This window comes from Gavialis gangeticus, unplaced genomic scaffold (genome assembly GCF_001723915.1).
Source record: "Gavialis gangeticus isolate Ggan-Ray unplaced genomic scaffold, GavGan_comp1, whole genome shotgun sequence".
Taxonomy (NCBI): Eukaryota; Metazoa; Chordata; order Crocodylia; family Gavialidae; genus Gavialis; species Gavialis gangeticus.
Genome location: NW_017729025.1, coordinates 81,743,939 through 81,752,399, shown reverse-complemented (window position 1 = coordinate 81,752,399; position 8,461 = coordinate 81,743,939). Strand labels below are relative to the sequence as shown.

Sequence of the window (8,461 nt, the reverse complement as noted above, 5' to 3'; positions counted from 1 at the left end):
GGGGGGGGCTGGATCAAAATTCTCTCTGACCACCACCCATCTGTCCCAGGATTAAAATCTAGCAGGTCAACTATCCATAACACTAGCACCTTTGAGCCAACTGCCACTGGTCAGAGACACGTACCTGTAGGAGCAAGTAAAAGTTAACACCATTGTTTGTACAACTATTGTGAGTGTCCAAAGTACAGTGTTTTCCTCTCAAGATTGTTTGAAGCAATCTCCACTGCATACAATTTCCATGTTGGTGTTAAACCAGGCATCAGTCCCACTTCTATCAGTTAAGGAGTTAACTAATTTACATTCTCCAATTATTGTTTTCCGACTACATTTTTTATGTTAAAAAAGAATGTTACCCAATAGCATCCCCACCAACATAAAAATCCTGTACAACAGGGGTTTTCAACCTTTTTTTTGGTTGGTGTACCAAAAGGAGAAGCAGGCAGCAGAGAAGCAGGGACTCCCCCGGCAGCCAATCAAGAAGCGTATCTCCAGTTGACAACCCCTGCTGTACAACAATGGTGTAGTTGAGCAGCTCCATGTCCAGGACAGCCATGTGATGTCAGGGGAAGTGCCAACTGTTGCAGTGCTGATCATGACTATTTTTGTGCACTCAACCCCCAAAGGGAGCACCCCCACCTTTCAGTTAGGTTACTGTAGTACAAGGAGGTTTAAGTGTCACTCGGTGAACCATATCCCTCCCCTTTCAGCACTGTCACTCCAACAATTCACTAATATGGACGAAAGTCAGCTTGGAAAAATAAGAGGCAAAAAGTCAGTTCCAGTCCTGAAAAAACAGACTAAAGAGACACAGAACATCCCAGTACATCTTTCAAGGGGAGCCATCCAGCACAAAATCCAGCACCGAGCCCAATAATTTATGCTCTAGTTCAACCAAACTATTTAGTCAGTCATCAAACCAGCTATTATGTTATGCTATTAACAGTTAATGTGGAGGGATGACTGCTTGACAAAGGGACTCCGATTTCATTCCAGTAGTTAATTATTTCACTGTTACAAACTTGTACCTCATTCCCATTTAGGGTTTTTCCAGATCCAAACTACAGATAACGGTTCTTGATTATACCTTTGCCAACTGAAGGGCCTTCCATTGTCAGGAGGTAGAAGATACCAAGGCTGAGGACAAGTCATCTCATCTTCTCTTCTGTAACTTACTAGGTTTTTGCTTGCTGGGGGCCTCATTACAGCGTGCATGCATCCAACCACAATTATGCTAGCTTTTCTCCAACTTCTCTCCTGTCCCAACATAACATGCTGGTAGTGGTATAAAGTGCTATTACCACTCTAAAAATATCACATGGCAAGTCAATACTCCCCTGTTTATACATTCAAGCATCTCATTGCCCATTAGCCACAGAACCAGACGTGACGCTCACATAATATCCCAAGTTCTTTCTATAGCTGGCATCTTCCAATCCTCCCTTCCTAGGAGTAGCTTACCCTCTTTGTTCCTAGATGTAGCACCTTGCATTTCACTATATTAAAATACATTTAAATTTTGTCCTGCTTACCAAGCCACCCAGATCATTGTGTAAGTTATGTCTTTGTTTAAAAAGAGACATATCACTTGTCCATCGCCTATGATTTAATAAAATAAATAAATAAAATAAAATCTTGATTTTTATTTATTTAATATCGCTGATAATTTTGATTTATAGTGGGCTAAGAACAGATTCTTATGAAACGCTACTGGAAATACTGCAATAGTTGGGGATTCCCTCAATAAGGACACTGGGTTCACAGCTAGACTGAAAAATGTAGCCAAGACATACTACTTGCATCACAAAAATGAACAGGTCTCTGATGTACATATTGTAGGAGTGCACCAATGTTGTTCATGCTGGCATGCGACAGTCTTCAGGGTGCTTTACACTGAGGTACATCTCAGAATGTCAGTCCTTTCTAATTAGCTTATGTTAGCAACTATCATTCCCCAGGGGGTTTGAAACCAGGCATGGAGACTGACAGAAATGCATCATGGTACCTAAAAGACCACACCATCTCAGTTCTGAGTAGAGCTGGTTACATGCATAGCCAAATAAGTGCATCTTTCAAGATGTATACACATCTTACCAAAAGGTTCAGCCTGGGTCTCAAATATTTAGACCTGGAAACTCTCCACAAGGTATACACAAAAAAGCAGCCCTATGTAGGTATTCAAATTCAGGGTGTCTAGATATTGCTACGAAAAATGCCCTTATTACTCCTCCCATGCACATACCTAGACACACACACACATTTAAGAGAGAATTTCTTACTGCCTTCCCATCATAACCACATGTAATGCTCAGTTTTACAGCCCTATAGCCATGGCAATGGGTTACTAATGTGCAACTAGTAAAAATCATTTTTTCATTTACATTTCTAAGTGTTCTCATTATTAATGAGAGCTTCATCATAAAAGGAAGAGCATTTTATGACAGTTTATAAACCAGCCAGATTAAGAGCACTCAGCATAGTCTAAAACTAGTCAAGGTAACCACAGCGCTAAAAGTTCCTTGCACAATAATGAAAGACATGGGAAATTACACATGGTAAAACAGCACTTGGAATGAGGGACATATAGCAGGATTTTGCCTAACTATGCAATCCTCAGGTCCAGCTACCACAGACAACCAGGAGGAGCTCAGTGTTGGGGTGAAGGAAAGGAATCTGAACAGTGGCTAGAAGAAAGGAAAGAAGGTTCTTTGTCCCTGTATCAGTACCTGGGCTTGAGATGTACCAGAAATAGCATGACCTCCAAAAAGTGTCTAAGGCAATTCACACATCAAACACTGCTGCTGAAAAGTTTAGCAATTACTGTGATATTGTGAGAAAAGCAGCTGTACTCTCCTTAGTCTGGCCCTAAGAAGCCTATTCCAGTTCTAGATCTCATCTCCAATGCACCAAGTTTCCTCTGCTTCATATTCACCTCTAACTAAGATCAAATCACTTCCACACAAGCACAGTCTGTAATGAGGAGAGGGCTATTTCTAGACATTCAGGCCTAACTTCAAGGTACAGAGACTCCTCTTTTTCCACTGGACTTGTGAAAGCTCGTTATCTTTAGAAAAAAGCCATTGTGTCAACGCAGGACATTCAAGTAGCAACTGGCTCTAACCGGCACTCCCACAAACCTACACATTCTTTGCCTGCAGCAGGCAGGAATCCTCCCTTACTTGTGACAATTATTTCAAAGGGAAAGCACATTTTCAATCTAATCTTTACAGCCAAATGCTCGTTGAACTGGGGGCGAATGTCAGTAACAAACAACAAATAGCTCCTGGAAGATAGCTTTCTTAGCTAAACTAAACACTGAAAGTTGGAGTTCCACAAAGCTAGAGTTAAACTGGTATCTCTACTTCAAAAGTCACCTAAACAAAGGAAATTTTGCATGGTTTTTACTGTTCTCTTGTCTACAGTTACAAAAAAAAAGTGCCGTTAAGCAGTCAAGACACAGACAGTTAACAATGCTGTCTTATGATACCTATGCTATCCTTAAGTACCACATCCTGAATTCATGCAAGTATATGAACTTTTCAACAAACAAACAAACAAACAAACAAACAAACAAACAAACAAACAAACAAACAAACAAACAAACAAACAAACAAACAAACAAACAAACAAACAAACAAACAAACAAACAAACAAACAAACAAACAAACAAACAAACAAACAAACAAACAAACAAACAAACAAACAAACAAACAAACAAACAAACAAACAAACAAACAAACAAACAAACAAACAAACAAACAAACAAACAAACAAACAAACAAACAAACAAACAAACAAACAAACAAACAGTACATGGCCTTCATGATTTCAAACAGACAATCTTAACAAGAGGAAACTAAATGCTTAAAAAAAATGCCACCCACAATGACCAAGCAAAGATGATTCAAGATTTTACACTTGAGGATTAAGCTAGTCTGATAAATATTTTGAGCATTTAGTTCTGGCAATGCTAAGATTATATGGTATTATTTAAAATATATTAGAACTACTTGAAATCTGTATCTACTAAAAGGGAACCTTTCCAAAAGCTAGTGAGTCTGAATAACAGTGAACTCTGAAGACCTCAAAGCACTTTACAGGAGTGGCCAGTCACTCTCTCTCATGGGGAAATAGAAGCATGGGGAGAAGTGACTTGGTCAGGATCACCAAGTAGCAGAGGCAAGAGCACCTACATTTGTACTCTGTCCACTAGGACACACTACCTCCCAGACAAGAAAGTTCAAAGCTACCTAAGACTGCATGCTAGAAAATTAACCTGCAAGAGCTAGAAAGGACAGACAATGGAAGAGGCAAGTTCCACCAAGAGTTAAATCCCCCATTAAGCTTACAGCTCTCATCACTTCGGTAAGGAAGCCACTCAGAAGCAAACAATTCCCAGAGAGCCTGTATTCAAACCTCCCCTATTAACGTTATAATCCTCTCTCCATAGTAACAGGCAACATCATGAAGGCAAAGCCAGTTTGCCAGGTAGAAGCAAGCTCCGTTCCTCCAGGGGAAAAACACTTTAAAAAGAGATGGAAAAACACAAACTATAAATGGTGGAGAGTACACATGCAGAGAGAGGCAGCGTTCCTATAGAGTGCAACAGGGCTGAAATAAAGTTGCTATAAAAGTGACAGAATTCAATAGGAGAATGATGCAAATCAGAAGAGAACTGTACCAAGCACCTTCTTACAAACCCTTATGGAAAAAATCCTTGAGAAGTTAATATAGCATAAGAACCTTCAAAACCAATCTGCTTTTAGCCAGTGGGGGCAACACTATAAAATTCCAGCCTGTTTTTCAAGGATCATATTTCAGATGAAAGTCACTTGTCACCCCTACTAGCGGGAGACAAGGCAATTTTATTTTGTAAAGCAGAAAGAGGGAGACAGTGCCCTGGTATTTTTTGTTTGTGTCCTCAAGTGGAGTCTTAAATACAATCCAGCCTGTGATATAGACTTACTGCTCCCACCAGTCAGTCAATAGTAATGAAGCAAGAGCATGAAAGGGGAGAAAATGACAACAAGAGCTAGCTTACGTGATTTATGCATCTGCTCCACAGCAACAAGTCATTCATGTTCTGTGCACCAATTATAGAGCACTCTCCATACCTTGACCCTGGGGCATTTTGATCTGAAAAGAAGCCTCAGCCCTGACAAGCACCTTGTGGAAACCAGCTATTTAATCTCAAGCAAAGTTGTGGCCCCAGTACCAGAGTCAGGTGATAATGCCCTATTTCATGGCCCTAACTGGACTGCATTAATGATACAGTTTATCATTAACACATTTCTGTTCCATTCTCCAGAGTCCAGGCTGGGGGTCTGCAACAAAGTTGATCACTTAGCCAACCACTCTGAATCCCGGACTGAATTTTTAGCCAGCAAATCTGCATTCAGAATTTGGCAAAAAGAGGCCCATCCTAAATACTACAGGTTTTCCAGCATTCCCCGTTTCCCCATCACAAACTCAAAACAAATGGAGCTTAACTGAAGATTTCACAACACTACTGAAGGTTCAGTTCAAGAAACGGACAAAGGTTCAGGGAACTTATTTTCCAGGCCCACACCCAGAACAGGTTTGCTCAAAGCCAGAATAAATTTATTCAGTGGTTACTCAAACAGTGGGTTCTATTATTGTGGTAAAACCCTCAGTGAACCCTGCCCCTCCCAAATGAGCCAGAGAGAAAACCCGCAGCAAAGTTCATGCTAGAAAATGATGTAAGAATAAAAGCTGTGTTTTCTTAGATTGCTAATATCAATGATTCAGGAAAGTCACCCTGCATACTGAAAGGGAGGGGTGGTGGACAGAGCCTGGGCTGTGGCTTTGCTAGGGGACACAGTTAAAACAGGATATCCCCAAAGCAGCGAAGATACATGGAGATGAGAGCTCAAGCCTGCTTTGGCAATCATAGGTACAACTAACTCCTGCTATTTTGTCTCAAGTCTCACTATATTTAGTGTTTGTCTTAGAGCCTCAGCTGCTGAAACCAGGACATGGTATAAGAATCTCTGCATTTATTAAAAACAAAATTTCTAGCCCTTGTTATTTCAGGGAAGCCTTCAGAATATGGCCTGAATGCACTGTCAAAGCTCCAAACATCAGAGTGTGAATCCAGAGAACTCTAAAAAGATTAAAGATTTCCCAAGCCTTTGGTTTCCGTTAAGGTCTGCTTTTTAATCTTTCTGTGTATAGGTCCAAGCTGAGGGAGGAACACTGAAAGGTTGGAAAGAGGCTCCTCAGCACAACAGCATTAACACTGTAGATACCTCCTTGAGATCCAATTAAGGTCTTGAAAAGGGAAAAACCATCAGTGCCAGCTGGATGCAGTCATTGCCCAAAGGCTGTTTAATCTGGGCTCCTGCAAACACGTCCTCAGAATCTCCCCCCTCCTCCCACCTGCGGAAATGATGCACTCACCTTTCCCACTAAGACAAGCCCATTGTTGTGTGCTGAATTCCTCCTCTGCTGACCTAGTTCCAACATCAGAGCTGTGGAATTATTTTGGCTCTGAACCAGAATCAAAATCTACATTCCTGAGTGTCTGAACACTGAATAGTCCCACAAAAAGTTAGGTGCTGTCTAGAGTAGTTTTGTTTGTTCTTATTATTCATCTTAATTCCCAGCTCTGTCCACAAGAAATCCCCCTCTCTTCCCAGAACACTTCAGTTTTACTTAGGAAGAACTTTATTTTGCACAGATTTCAGAACAACAAAAATAGTCTCACTAAAATGCCAAGAAATAGGACCTGCAAACTTTCCACTTTTTGTGTCTGGAATTCACATCGTCTGGAGTATAATTTGCAAAGAGAAAGAACACAGAGGTATGAGTAGTATTTTGGCAAATCAGCATCAGTGACAAAATGCATGTCCTATTAAGCAGGCTCTGGGTATCATTCCTAATTGGACCTTTCAAGAATGATCCCCCCACCCTTTGCTCTCCTTAGTATTATTTCCTTTTTCAGTGAAGGGAACCTAGGATTCATCATTCTTTGAAACTGGAGATACCAAAGATATATTGCATTGAGGCTTCTGCCATTTCTTATAGCTAGTTTTGGGATCTTATGGAACCAAGGTATACCGAACAAAAAAACACTTATTGTAGAGGGAAGGAGAAAACAACACAACAATTAAAGGCTAACACATGTCCCATGTCCTGGTTTGTAGGATATTTATTACTGAGGGATAGATTTTTGTTTTTTTTGTTTTTTTCTTGAGAAGGAAACACTTCAGTCTGTACTCAAGGTACAGAGCAAGTACAGCAGAGAAACCAAAGGTTTAATGAAAAAGTCTAAAGTGCAGTGGCAAAAAATACCACTTTTGTGATGCCACCACCAATTCCAGATCAGCATGGGAGTTACTAAAGAGTATTTAAGAAGTTACCACATGAATCTCCTCTTTTAAATCATCTATTGATACAGCTACTCATTCTAAATTTTCCATCCCTTAAAATTAAACTTTCAGTGCATGAGGGTCTTTTTAGTATCATTGTCAATTTCAAGAAGACATCATGGCTGAGATCTCAACTCATCCAGGGGAGTTACAAATCCTATCCCAAGTGCCTGCCCCATTTTTCATTAAAAGTTGACATACTTAACAGAACCACCCCTACAGCTACAGTGGTAAGAACAACGGATCAGTTTATTCACTTAACGCAGGAATGGTCTCTACAAATGCACCACTAGCGCATCAGTATCTAAACCTCATCATTTCAAAAAGCCAATGTCTAACTAGAGACCCAATCCCATTAGGAAAAGCTTCAGATCTTCTTAGATTTTGGAAAAAGGTGGCAACAAAGGAGATGAGAGGTGCTAGATCCACAACTGTATTGTAATACTTTGCTGTACTTTCTACAGCTTTTCTTCCACAGGGAAACTTTGGGCTGCCTCGTAAGAAGTCAATGATGCATCGTTTGCATTCATGCCAGAGCTCCTGTCCAGTGCTGTAAGCACAGATGCAACAATTACACAATCCCTCAATTAAAGAGTTTGTCCCCAGAATCCAAACAAAAGACCTCCTCAAATCTGCTCCTAAATGCAAGTGCTCTAATCCAGCCTGCCCACTGACTTGTTCTCTCTGCAAAAGTCAGACAGAGTCTACCAGGACAGAGATGCTTTGTCACCAGCTGGTGGTAGTCACAAGGCCGAGACTTGGGCAGAACCAAAGAGGAAGTGAATTCTGCGCCAAGGAAGGGCCTGCCTCCAACGCCTTTGCAATTCACCTGTGCCTTGTTAAGGGTTTACTGGGGCACTTGGAGTCCAAGTTCATTCACGTTCCAGTCAAAAATGCTTGGTGGGTAGGGCTATGCCTTAAACTCTGTTTAGGCTGCATCAAGAACATCCCTGGGGCTCAGGAGACTATTACAGGGCTGTGGGGAAGCATCACCCCCTACTCCGTTTACACAAGGATGAAGGTGGGGTTAAGTGACATGACCAAGGCCACGGAGCAGAGAAGCTGCAGAGGAG

At 41.0% G+C, this 8,461-nt stretch overlaps 1 protein-coding gene across 2 annotated transcripts in view; it reads right to left on the bottom strand.

Moving 5' to 3' along the window:
• SPINT1 (serine peptidase inhibitor, Kunitz type 1) overlaps window positions 1-8,461 on the bottom strand; it is a 25,496-nt gene that overhangs the window by 16,171 nt on the left and 864 nt on the right. The gene's annotated exons all lie outside the window — the stretch shown is intronic.